This window comes from Tripterygium wilfordii, chromosome 10, assembly GCF_013401445.1.
Source record: "Tripterygium wilfordii isolate XIE 37 chromosome 10, ASM1340144v1, whole genome shotgun sequence".
NCBI lineage: Eukaryota > Viridiplantae > Streptophyta > Magnoliopsida > Celastrales > Celastraceae > Tripterygium > Tripterygium wilfordii.
In genome coordinates, this window is record NC_052241.1 from 5,214,287 (window position 1) to 5,228,863 (window position 14,577).

The following is a 14,577-nucleotide window of genomic DNA, read 5'->3' on the forward strand; positions in this document are numbered from 1 at the left end:
CAAACTCTTTGACAGGAGCTGCTTTTACTTGGTGTTCCACATTACCCAGAAATTCCATCAATACATGGTGGGAGATGGAACGGTCATTTCATACTCAGTTCTTTAGAGTTGAACCAGAGGTGTTTGTGGCTGAGCTATCCAAATTGGTGCAGAAGATAGGAGAAACCACCGATGCTTATACTGCTCATTTTAAGAGGCTGAGGAATAGATGCCGCATCTATCTACCTGAATCAGAATTTGTCAAAATGGCCCAGCGAGGATTGGATATTAAATTGCGCAAAAAGTTCCAAGGTATGGAATTTTATGACTTTTATGAAATGGCAGCAAAGGTAGCAGAGTATGAAGAATTATTAAAAGAAAAAAATAGGAGGAAGAAATCTTCTATGGGAACTTACTACCAGGAGATGGAGATAGCTGCTGCGGAGGTGACTCCAGAAAAGAAAGTGTGGGTTTGTCCCACATTATCCAAACCGAAAGCAACTGAGCCAGCAAAGAAACAACCCATGAGTGGTAACATCAATTACACTTTTGATGTGACCAAAACGGAGGAGATTTTCAATTTTTTATGGCAGAAAAAGTTTGTTACATTTCCAGCTGGACACAAAATACCATCTTAGGAGGATACGAAAGGAAAGGAGTATTGCAAATACCATGACCTATGGTCCCATACAACCAACAACTGCTGGACTTCGAAGAACATGATTTAGGAGAAAATAAACAAGGGTGTCCTGCGATTCCCTGATAAGGAGTCGATGCTGGTAGATGAAGATCCATTTCCTCCAATGGCAACCACAATGCATGCAATTGATGTAGATCTTCGTGACTACCTAGAGCTTAAAAGGAAACTGAAGGAAAAATCTCAGGTATGGGAACCAAAAGCTCATAATTCTCAAAATTCTCAGGTCAACAAAGAGAAGAAGGAACAGAAACCACGCTATGTGCAACCACCAGCAAGCACCATTACCAACAGATGGCAGTTGGTGAAACATAAGAAGTTTCCAACACCTCTAACCAGAACTCAATTGAGGAGAAAGCAGAGGCAGTATGCTGCCTATATGAGGAGTTATTACAAACCTCCAGTGATTCAACGCAGGAGCTGGACATGGGTTCGCAAAGAAAAGAAGCAAGAGGATAACCATCAAGTGAGAAAGGATCAACCACCTACAAAGGAGTTCATGGTGGGAGCAATCCAAGTACCATATGAATGTTCTACTACTACTTTAGTTTTGCAGCTGCTTGATAGGCTAAGAAGCATATAAAAGAAAATCAAATGCCAAAGCTTGACCGGCTAGGGAAAGGTGATCAACCTTTCAGTTCAATGACAGTGTAGATAATGGATTAAGAGACCCCCAAATTGGTGATCTTGGAGAAACCATCAATCCAAATGTCACAGCACATTAAGCCAGTGTATGTCAGAGCACAAATGAATGGCAAACCCATTGACAGAGTCTTGGTGGACAATGGATCTATAGTCAATACCATTCCACGATCAGTTCTCAGGCTGCTAGGTAAGAAAGAAGATGATTTAATTCCAATTGACGTGACTATGGCAGGTTTTACAGGAGAAGTTACTAAGGCAGTTGGTATTATACTACCAGTGGAGCTGACTATCGGGCAAAAATCTTCCATGACAGCCTTCTTTGTCATTGACAGCCAGGCCAAATACCAAGCTTTGTTGGGAAGGGATTGGATTCATTCCAATTGGTGCATTCCATCTTCACTACATCAGCTCTTGGTGTGCTGGAAAGTAAATGATGTAGAAATCATTTGGGAAGACAACCAGCCATTCAAGACTACATCAGATCTGGTGGAAGCTCGCTACTACCATGCCCAATGTGGACCAATTCAGTTTGCACACAAGAAGGAAGAGATGCAGAAAATTGCAAGACAATTATTGCAACCAACGACCATTGTTCCTTATAGGCCGAGGAGGTCAGAACCAATTATCGAAGAAGTCCCATGATGTGGTCGAAGGAAGAAGAGAAGATAGTGGCGACTGCAATAAATAAGATTATAGTATAAGCTGCCATTGATAGAATTGTAACAAAAGAAATTATTGAAAAAGAAATGATAGTAGAAGATGATGGTTGTTTAGCCACTAGTAAAGAAGAAAAGTTGAACTGAAATAATTTGAAGATAGCACCGGCCAAATTAGATGATTTGAGGGCCGAAACCCAAGATCTTTTGGAAGAAGTGAACTTGGGGGGGCAAGAAGAGTCAAAAGTCACTTACATAAGTTCTACCTTGGATCCATCTATCAAGGTAAAACTAATAGCTTTACTTCACGAGTTTCATGATTGTTTTGCTTGGGATTACCAAGAAATGCCAGGATTGAATAAAAATGTGGTAGAACATAGACTGCCTATCAAGCCAGGATACAAACCATACCAGTAACCATCTAGAAGAATGTCTTCAGAAGTGGAGTTGCATGTCAAAGAAGAAATACAGAAGTTGGTTAAGGCAGGCTTCATATGGCCAACTAGGTATGCTGAATGGTTATCCAATATTATACCGGTAGTTAAGAAAAATGGCAAAATTCATATCTGTGTTGATTTTTGTGATTTAAACACTGCTACACCTAAAGATATGTATGTTACACCAATTGCTGATATGTTAATAGATAGTGTGTCTCAACATGAGCTGCTATCTATGATGGATGGTTATTCTAGATACAACTAGATATTTATTGCAGAAGAAGATCTTTCAAAAACGGCATTTAGATGTCCAGGAGCATTGGGTACCTATGAATGGGTAATGATGCCCTTTGACCTAAAAAGTGCCGGAGCCACCTACCAACGGGCAATGAATGCTATCTTCCATGACATTATAGGCAGGAAACTGTAAGTTTATATTGATGATATCATTGTCAAGTTAATCAAGGCCAATGACTATGTGGCTGATCTCAAACTTGCATTTGAAAGGATGAGGCCGTACCAACTAAAGCTTAATCCTTTGAAACGTGCATTTGGAGTTAAAGCTGGAACCTTCCTGGGATATTTGGTCCATCAAAGAGGCATGGAGGTTGAACAAAAGAAAGTTAAAGTCATATGTCTAGCTCAACCACCAAAGAACAAACAACAACTCCAAAGCTTCCTTGGTCAGGTAAATTACCTTAGAAGATTTATTTCTAATCTTGCAGATAAGACCAAGGTATTCTCATAATTATTGAAGTTAAAGAAGGAGGATGCATTCAGATGGGAGCCAAAACACGAAAAGGCCTTTCAAACCATCAGGGCTTACCTAAGAAAACCTCTAGTTCTCATGCCATCTACCAGGCATAAACCATTAAAGTTGTATATATCAGCTACTGATGATTCCATTGGGTGCCTACTAGCCCAAGATGATGATGTTGGAAGAGCAAAAACAGTCTACTACCTGAGTAGATTGCTGACAGATACTGAAGGGCGATATTTCGTGGTGGAAAAACTCTGCCTTGCATTATATTTTGCATGTACCAAGTTGAGGCACTACTTACTTCAAACTAAGGTGTACGTGATCTCAAAGATGGATTTGATCAAGCACATACTGACCAAGCCATTGTTGACAGGAAGAATAGGTCGATGGTCATTGGCTTTGACAGAATTCAACCTCAAATGGAGACCACAACAGGCAGTCAAAGGGCAAGCACTTACTGATTTCCTTATTGACCACCCATGTCTGGAAATTCCTAAAACCTTACAAGGCATGATAGATGTGCACACTACACCAATATTTGAAGATGAAGGTAAATGGGTGCTAAAATTCTATGGGTCTAGCACTGAGATGGCTGTTGGAGCTGGGGTAGTCATTCAATCCCCAAGAGGTACAAAAACCACCTTAGCTTTTAGTTTGGATTTTGATTGTACTAACAACCAGGCAAAATATGAAGCGTTAATCATTGGCTTGGAGATCTTACTTGAATTAAAAGCCAAAAACATTTTGGTGGTTGGAGATTCTCAATTGGTGCTAAAACAACTGGCTGGAGAATACAAATGCGCTAGTTTTACATTGGCTCCATACTACAGTACAGCCTTGCAATTGCTTGATGACTTCTAGGAGGTGGAGTTGAAGTACATTCCACGAGAACAAAATCAGGAAGCCAATGGATTGGCCTAACTAGCTTCTGGTTTAATACTTCCAGAAATTTTGGTACAACAAATCATCACGGTGGAAAGACGATCTCATCCATCTATCAGAGAAAGAGGATGGCGGTTGAATGCCTAGCTCTTGACGATCAGATGGAAGATTGGAGGAGAGATATCATTAACCATCTAACATATCCCAATGATCCAGCATCCAAAAAGGTCAAAGTGTTAGCACAGAGCTATGTAATGTTCGAGGGTGAACTTTTCAGAAAAGGAACTGATGGTTTGTTACTTCATTGCCCTAGTTTTATTGAAAGTATGAAAATAATGCAACAAGGTCATGAAGGTATCTGTGGCGCACATGAAGCCCGTCCAAACTTGAGATGGTTGATCAAGAGACACGTCTATTATTGGTCGACCATCCTGAAAGATTGCATTAAATATGCAAAAGGCTGTCAACAATGTCAGAAATTTGGCAACATTCAAAAAGCACCAGCGGCTGACATGCAGCCTATCATTAAACCATGGCCATTCAGAGGGTGGGCACTCGATATTATTGGAAAAATCTTTCATGCCTCATCTAAAGGCCATCATTTTATCCTGGTGGCTACTGACTATTTTACAAAATGGGTAGAGGCAATGCCCCTACAAAAAGTTGAACAAGCAGAGGTGGTAGATTTCATCAAAGAACACTTGATTTTCAGATTTGGCATTCCAGAAACCATCACAACTGACCAAGGGACAATGTTCACTGGAGGCGAGGTCAAAGCATTTCTAGAAGATTATGGAGTTAAATTGCTCACATCTACTCCATACTATGCTCAGGCCAACGGACAAGCAGAGGCTTCAAATAAGGTGATCATCTATATCTTGCAGAAAACCATCGAGGATAATCCCAGAGTATGACACAAGATACTACCAGAGACATTATGGGCCTACCGCATACCCAAGAGAACAAACACTATAACTAGCCCTTTTACTCTCACTTATGAGCATGATGCAGTGCTACCTATGGAACTGGTGGTCCCATCTTTGAGGATCATGAAGCAACATGATCTATCTGCTGAAGAATATTCAGAAGCTATGAACATGGAGCTGGAACAATTGGATGAAAGCAGGATGGAGGCTTTGAACAGGATGATAGTCCAAAAGAAGAAGATAGCAAAGGCCTACAACAAGAAAGTGAAGAAGAAAGTGTTCCATGAAGGCCAAATGGTGTGGAAGGTGATCCTACCATCAGGAATCAAGGGCAGAGAGCTAGGCAAATGGTCTCCAAACTGGGAAGGACCCTTCAAAGTCCACAAAATTCTCAAAGGTAATGCATATTAGCTGGCAGACCTAGATGGTCAGCCACATAAGAGATTTATCAATGGTAAATACTTAAAACCATATTTCCCAAGCATTTGAGAAACTACATCTGTAATGATATAAAGGATGTAAAAGCATGCTATTTAGCCGCAATCATGAGCTGGCCTTAGCGACCGCATATTATGAATAAAAATAGTAGATGGCCACAGGCCACACAAAAGAAATGGTAGATAAATGATTAGCAATTATAAAAGAAAATATCCGAAATTAAGGCCAAATAATGTCCAAAGTCAATTACTAGTTGAATAAAAGAAGCCAATACAGATGGCAGTAAAATTATTTCTAACCAAGGTCAAAAAGGCCAAAATCCAAAAATCAAGTCAACATATGTTTCAGAGCCAACCAGGTATTCTGATGTGCTTGAAGGCATGCTTAAGTTAGCTGTAAATCTGAAGACCAAGCTTGTGCATCTGATAGTTGTGACTTGATGGAAGCGCCAGAGTATTGAGATTTTGCTGAGCATCTTGGAATTTCTCATGCACCTGGTTTCTTGCATCATATTACTGTAAAATCTTATCTTCCAAAACCTTGGATCTTGAGTTCTAAAGCCTCAATTTCTTCTTGAGCAGCAATGATATCTTTCTGAATCCCAAGGTCTTCAGCAGCCAGATTTTCAGAGTTGGCAAGTAAAATTTCATAAGTGTTGGGTCTAAATTAACCTTACTAGCAAGTGTACTAGTCGGCGACTACAGCACAATGATAAGCAAGGGTCGAATCCACAGGGACGGTGTTATGTTTAATCCAAATGTATATTTGTATGTATATATGGACAATGCAAACAAAAGTAAAGTTCAACTCAAGATTGTTTGGGTTGGGTAATTAAACTAAAACAAGCTAATAGTAAAGTATTTTTGGTATTTTCTTTGAATAAGGATGTAACTAATGCAAATGAGATAAACACCAAGGCTTTGGAATCCCCCTTGGGAAATAACTTGCGATGACACAAATTCACACACACATTTGCTAATTCGGGCATAACGAATCCGTACCTAAGTCGGTTTTAGCGCACCTAAGCCAAATCTCCCTAAAATCGATTACTAGCCATCTTATTGGTCTAGGTCGGATATTCCTAAGTACATTCTAGCCATCTTATTGGTCTAAACATGCATAGGAATTCATGGAGTTCTATGGAGATTAGGATTCATACAAATTGTCACCTAATTAAAGGGAGACACATTCATAATCAAGTGTTTCAAGAAGCATAATCTACTTGACATATTATTGTCTAAGCAAATTCTCCAAACAATTTCATCCAAAAACCTAAAGTGTTGGCCAAACACCACAAGCATGAAGAAATTGCAATCAAACATAGAAACACAAGATTTATACCCCAAATCAACTCATATGTATGTAAATCAAGTCATAAACAAAGTCATCAAACCCAAGGCTTCATCCTAGCCTTGGCACAAGAGATTTAGTTACACATAATGAGAGGAAAACACAAGAGAATAGATGAGAAAGGCATGAATAAACCCAATGAGTTGAGTAGATCCAAGTGGAGTTGAAGAATCTCTCCTCCTAGCTCCAAGAATCACCTTCCCCCTCTGTTTTCGCTCTCCAGAAATCTGTTCTAGGTCTCAAAATCCCCCGTAGCTCGGACAAATCGCGACTTAAAACACCTCAGAAAATTGCTTTTCACGCCTAGGCGCGTTGTTTTCACGCCTAGGCGTGATCCTAGGCGTGCACAACTTAAAATTCAAGTCCAACTCTCTGGACTGGGCGTGCAGGAGTGATCCTGGGCGTGCACAATTTGTGCGCCTAGGCGCGCCACGCCTAGGCGCGCGCCTAGGCGTGTTACCCCTAGGCACATGATTCAAATGACCATAACTTCTCCATATGACCTCCGATTTGCATGATTTTAGATTCTACGGAAAGCTTGAGATGTCTAGTTTCCAATGCCTTTTGTTGCGCTCAATTCCAATAACGTGACAGAAAGTTATGACTATTTGAACACACGAAGGTCGGTGGACATTTTCTTCAATTCAGCCCTTTTTCCGTCGCTTTTCATCCAAACCGCAATCAACCTATCAAAATACAAATCAACACATAAATACACTCATTATTTATCAAAAGAAAGCTTAAGAGGGGGATATTTCTACCAAAAACAATAGGTATTATCATAACTATCAATAAGCAGCTCGATCATTAAATAAACCTTCCAACTTGCTAGATAAAGTTTGCTCTAGAGAATAATCTTGATGAAAGGCAGTTGGTAGATGATGCAAATCATGCTCTAGATGATTGAGCCTACTTTTACTCTCGGGAGCTACATGAGGATCTGTAAGTGGAGTCTTCACATGCTTTAAAGCTTCCTTACCATCTACTTCTTGAACATCTGGAAGATTTTTCTCAAAAAGCTGAACCAACCTATTGGTAGCATGCTGTAGTTCTTCCTCAGTTGGCACTTTACTAGCAAGAGGAGATGGAGTCAAGAAGGAGAAGTCCAGACCTGCCAATGGATTTATCACGCTGGTTGGAATGATGAAGGTAAGCACTTTAAATGATGTTGCTGCCTGCATACATAAAGCACTGTCATAAGTATCAGAGAATTATTTATGGTAGCAAAATAAAGAAAATGAAAGACGTCAACCTGAGAAGAGAGAGGAGTAACTGAGCTAGAAGGTTGGTTAGAAATTTTGGCAGTGACAATTGGCGCATCTGATGAAGGAACTCCTGTATAGCTGGTGGAAATCTTTTCACTCTTATCTCCAGAACCTTCACTATCATCATCTCCTGAAATTGTTATAGGCTCTGAACTGGATTGGGTGGTCTTTTTAATTCTAGTAGAAGATCGTTGAGATCTTCTCACAGCCACCACCTTCCTATTGATTTTTGGCTTTTTCTTGGGGGAAATTGGATCACTTTTAATGTTTAATTTTCTAGAGGAAATTGGAATAGCAGGAATAGTTATACAGTATGTTACCAGATCAGAATCTCATAGACAGGAAAGCAAATAGAAAAAGAAGTGAAGAAAGCATACCGGGTGTAACATCCGCAATGTTTGCCTCAGATTCAGTATTGAGAGGAGGAAGTGGATCAAGTGGAAGCAGACCTGTGTAATACCTTTCCCTGCAAGATAGAAAGTCAGAAGTACAACCAGGACTAAATGATGGTAGCAGCTAAAATACAAATCTTCTCAAAGCATTATTATTTGCAACCACCTGGTTCTCAATCCTTTCTCTGGACTGAATACTGGTCCTATCTTCTCCAGGGGGTTGTAATGAGAAAGGGGGTTAAGAGGTACATTTTGGGTATAACCCAACTGCCTAGCACAGAGTTGAGGATTGTAGGCCTCAAAGCCACGAGTAGGGTTTATGGGGTTATCAATATTGGCACCTTCATGGAGGTATCGGGGTGTAACAAGATTGGCCCAGAAATCATGAAGGATATGGTCCATTACTATAGATATGGTAACTTTGGAAGATAACAATGGCATCGAAGGACCACCAAGCAAAGTATCAATAAACGAGAAATATTCAGAATCAGGTCGATCTGAAGGCAAGGACAAGAAGAAATTGAAGATTTCTACAAAATACCTATCACTGGTGCAAGCTAAAACAGACTGCCCATAAGAAGTGAATTTGGCAGGTAGTCGATAGCCAGAAGCATGTAAAGCAGGGAAATAAGTAAACAACCAAGGCTGAAGAATCCAAAGGCTACCAGAAAAACGATGGTAGTAGGGTTTCTCAAAGGTGAGCAAAGAGAGACAGTGATAAATACGGCCTAGCTTACTACCTAAAGCTACATTCTGACCTTCAGCTAGTGTGCATGCAAGGGGAAGATAATCTTTGGCAGGTTGATTGGCAAAGGTACCAAAAACATACCTGCAGAGTAGACACCACAAGAACAGATCATGCTCTTTGAAGGTAGGCTCTCCAAGGTGTTTTGTGGAGCTTAAACCCTAATAAGAAAAGGTTTTCTTTTCCTCCATTACTCCTACGTCGACGATTCTGACAGAAGTAAAGAGGCTGGGAGCATCTGGACCTACAATAAAAGAATTTGTCGAACGGGACCAAAAACAGTAGGTCGATTGAAATCAAAACTGGGTCGAAGGGAATTGGCTCAAGAGTCATGTCAATAAATCGATGGCGTCCTTGCTTCATCCATTGTACAACGAAGGTAGTTCGAAGTCGATTGACCCTGTCTCTCCATCCCAGAGGTGGTTTGGGCCAAGAACGATGTCGTTCCACAGCAGTAATTCATTTGCACGGTTGGCAAGGAGTTCTTTACTAGAGAGTGGTGAAAACCTTGTCATCTTCTCGGTGGAAAGATGGAAGTCAATGGGAGCAGTATTTGGGAGGAAGGAAGCCATCGATTGAAGAAGAAGAGAGGAAGAGGTCAGGGTTTTATCAAATAAATGAAGATGTAAAAAGGCGTGAGGGATTAAGAAGCAGCAGCTCAAATTAAATGAGGTAAGTGAAGAGTTTGAATTTTAAATGGATTTTATTGGATAGAAGGATTTGAAGAAGGGCAGAAAAATCAGCTTGAAATCCAACTTTGAACAGTTGAAGTTCAAGCTGGGGGGGGGGCAATTGTTGGCACCAAAAATATGTTGGGCCTAATAGGCTTAGAACATGTGCAAGGCCCATTGTGCTACCTATTGTGATTTGGATTGTTATGGCCCATAAGCCCATATCATTGAAGAAGAAAGCCCAGTTGATGAGTAACTGCCCAGGTGGATTTGTGCTAGAAATGGCCCATGTAAAGTGGAGGAGGTTGTGGCAGTTACAACAAGGTGGTCCAGGTGGAAGCACATGAGAGATTTAAGGGAAAACTGACATGAAGAGGTGATAATGGCTTTTAACTGACAGAAAATGGCACAAATGAAGGATAACTGTAGTAGGATCATGGTTATGGGGGAGAATTTCGTGCAAGACAAAGAGTATAAAAGCTAGTAGACAGACAGAGATAAAAAAAAAATCAGTCAAACAGACAACTATGTCGTTCAATTACTTTTCCAATCCTTGTCAATTTTAAGCAAATATTATGTCGTTCAATCCAAAATCTCTTGTATTTATTCCTTGTCAAGTTTCAATGCCAACTATCGTTGTGTAAATTGTTCTTGATGTCTATCTATTTTTCTTCATTCCAATCTCAACAAAGCGCACTTCAGTGGAGTTGGGGAACCTAGAACTATTGAGGTCCCAAGACAGTTCGTTCAATTATCTAGATAAAAGTCTTATTTACATTCGGTGCATTTCATTCAAATTAGTGTAGGAAACTATAAGCCTTGGCACACCTGCAAATCATCACCACCTTGGGCCACTTTTTGGTGACAACAGATCTAAAGAACTATAACAACCAACCAATCCCCTAAACCTTGTTCACAGCAGTCGACAATTGATTTCCTTAATTATGATTCGACTAAGACACACGAATTTGGTTCGTTCCTTAGTCTTAGCTAGATGAGCCTAGTTGAGCATTCAATTGGTGATCAAGCAATCAAATAAATAATAGACTTATAGCATGACAATTAAATACATGAATCATTGAAACAAAATTATGCATTCATTAACTTTAAATACTTGCAATATTCATACTAGGCTACATCAAGCCCTAACAAAGAGGTTTAGTTACAACTCATCATCCAAGAAGGCAAAAAAAAATTTAGAAAGAGAAAGCATGGAAGAGAGATGAAGAAAAGCCCTTGATCGAAATTGATGAAATTGTTGTTGGGAAAGAGCCTTGAATCCTTACAATCCTTACAAAAGCTTGAAGAGGATCAGAGTAGCTGCCCAAAAACCCAGGAAAAGAATGTGTTTTTCTAAATTTTATGGGCCTCTTTATATACTAGGGTTTGGAAACTAAGAAACCTAAAAGAAATATAAAAACTACAGTTTTTCCCGTCAAGTCCCGCTAGAGCGCTCAAGAGCGTTAAAGTGGCCAAAAATCAGTGTTCTAAGGAAATTATATAGTTTTCCATCACTAGAGTGCCTGTGAGCATTGGAGCATCCAAGAATCATCCTTCTGCCATCTGAATGTGTGTTTGGCTCTGGTGGAGCGCCCATGAGCATTGGAGCAGCGATCTAATGCATTTTTTAGCCTGATTCAATTGTTTCTGTTGGGATTATGTCCTAAAAACATACCATGTATGACAGTTCTGAGATTTATTGATAAATATTTAATATTGCATTATGTGCATTAGATGCCTTTTCATTTATGTATGAATGTTCCATCAACGTCTAGGGATGTTATTTATAGTAATCTTGGATACTCAGATACACTTTATGTGTGAGTATAGACAGACACACAATTCACTATTACATCCAAAATAAATTAGTCACAACCAGATTAACAAAGCTAAGCACTTTGTTGATATAGGTTGTAGTGCATGGACATCTCCAAATAGGGGAGTGGGTTGTCTTGATCACTCGAGAGAAGTCTCGGATTGGTGCGCTAGTGTATGTAAGGAAACATACATTGACGGACTTACATAGGAAATAACAACCAGAAAAGCACTATCAATGAGTTGTTCATCCTATAGCTGTGAGAGTACAATATCTCTTAAGCTTGAGTAGGTCAATACTTTCATACTTATAGCGTATGCGTTTTGATTCATCAATGAGTGAGACACACACTATTGTCAATATACTCGATGAATTGGATGTATGCCACTAAGGTCTGGGAGCATACCTACAACATAGTCATTCATGTACTTTCGGGATACGGAAGTGTAAGCACCCACCTGAGAGGTTAAAATTAATCTACCCAGAAGCTCTGCAGATTGATCCTTATGGATCAAGCATTAGTATTTAGATTGATCGATGGGTCAATCTAATACGCTTAGTGGATAGATATAAAGGAACTGAGAGCTCAGGTGGTGTCAGACGAACATTGGATTGAAATATTATTCCTAGTCATAGGGCTTGACGGTAAAGAATAATATTTAGGGAGCCTAGAAATGTATGTCCTGCGGAGTCCCCTTGGTAGCCTCATTTTAGTCTCTCGTCCTATTAAAGGAAGATCGGCAAATTTCACCATATCACAACGGTCATTGGGATATTTACAAGAATAGAATTTGTATAACAAATAGATATAATTTTATTGGGTTTTGAATTTCCAAAGATAACCCTAAGATGAAATTATTTTTGTTAAGATATATAAAATTCTTGTAAGTGTATTTTTGATAAAATAATAAGTCTCGGAATTTTGATTTGGATTGTAAAATAAATATTTTACATAATCAAAATTAAAGTCAAGAATGGACTAAGGATCAAAATAATATTTGAGCCTTGAATTCTTGAAGTATTAGGCCAAGCATGGTTTGCATTGCAAAAACATGGACGGCCCAATGAGAAATAAAAGAGGCGCCAATTATAAGTAGTTCACAAGGCCTCCTTTATTGGTTTTCCTATTTCCCATTGGATTAGTAAAACTAAACCTAATAGGGACTCTTTTATTTTTTATATAAATACAACATGTGCTCCACGATTTACCTAATTCTCATGCAGCACAATTGTGGCACTACCGTGTCCAATTAAATACAAAGAAAACAAAGTATTGAGTTCCCAAGTGATAGCCGTGTGTGTGATTTTGGTTCACCATCAATCGGTGATTCTTTGCTTTGCTTGTTCGCAAGGATATTAAGGGGAATACCAAGGAAACGATGTAGGTGTTCCAAGAAGGTAGAGATCAAGACGGTGGTTCGTGCGTTCAAGAAAAGAAGAAAGCTTAAGACCTCGATTTTGAAGAGGTTGGTTAATCTCTAACTTTCTTGATGACATGTTGTGTGTGCTTGATCTTGTTTTAATGATTGTTAGGATATAAGCCTAAAAGCATGATAGGATTATTTACAAAGATTAAAACTTGATCTTATGTGTTCGATTAACATGTTAAAATAAGATTTGAGATCAAATAAATTTTTAGAAGCATGTTAGGCAAAAACACGCTATGGCCATAGGGCATCATTCGTTAAATTTTGATTTATACATATACTAAGACGATCCTAGTTAGCTTCCGCTGTGCATAACTAAAATTAGTTTTAGCAACCAACAAGTGGTAACAGAGGAAACTTAGTATGTATTAAGTCAAGATTAACACAAAGATTCATTAGAAAAATAATTGCGCGCTAGATTGGTGCCTAGGGTGTGCGATTGATTTTGTGAATTTTTGGATGCCACTAACACTTGTTTTGCAGCCTTGAGATACTGTACTAAGCTGGTATTAATTTATTTAAATTTATTGTTTGGGGTTGTAACCCATAGGCTCGCGTTTAGAGTCTATGGGATATTTTTTGTAAAGTTGTTTTTTCAGATTTGTAGTTTCATTGCTTTGTAAATTCATTAGAATCACTTGTAAGCCTTCCCCAAGACATAGGATTTTTTGTACTAGTACTTAGTGATGTTAAGAATGGAAAAGCATGAAGAAATCGTGAAGAAACACAGCTGAAAAATTGCAGCAGCCAAGACAAGCTGCGTGCGCGACAGATTTTTCAGATTTGTGCTTGGAGTGTTCCTAAGGGGTATTTCGGTTTGTGACTCAATTTTTTGGGTAACCAAAATATTTTCTGGACTAGGGACACCCTTGGACAGCCTCTGGAAGTCGCGAACGCAGGTTCGTGATGGAGTTTGACACAAAGAAAATGTGATAAAATATATGCACATCAAATACCCCTACACTTATCTTTTGCTCGCCCTCGAGTAAAACAAGGGAAAGAAAGAAAACACACATAGGTTCCTAGTCCCTCGTTTATCTTAGAAATTTACACCGCCAAAATAAAAACCAAAAAAACCTACTTAAATCTCAATTCAAAGACTTCAATATAGTTGGAATCGAAAACCGGCATATCCATCTTAAAATTCACACAAGTAATCATTCACCACATAACACTTAGCTTCAATTTCAAACCTCACAAGTATTTCACTCAGAATAAAAGTCACACTAAAGTTGGCTAAAATATTCTCTCAAGCGCATGTGGACAGAGTAATGTAAACAAAATAGCAAAATCCCACATACAAGTCATGAAGTACACTATGAAGAACTTAAGAATTTGATCTCGTCAAAGGATATCACTTACCAAGAATTGTGAACAATATCTCAACTCACTTTTCAAAATCAAACCAAGTCATTCTCAAGATCAAGTAGGGCTTTTTAGACTTATAACGTAAGGCTAAGGGTATTGTATAGGTAAAATAAGGGTAAATGA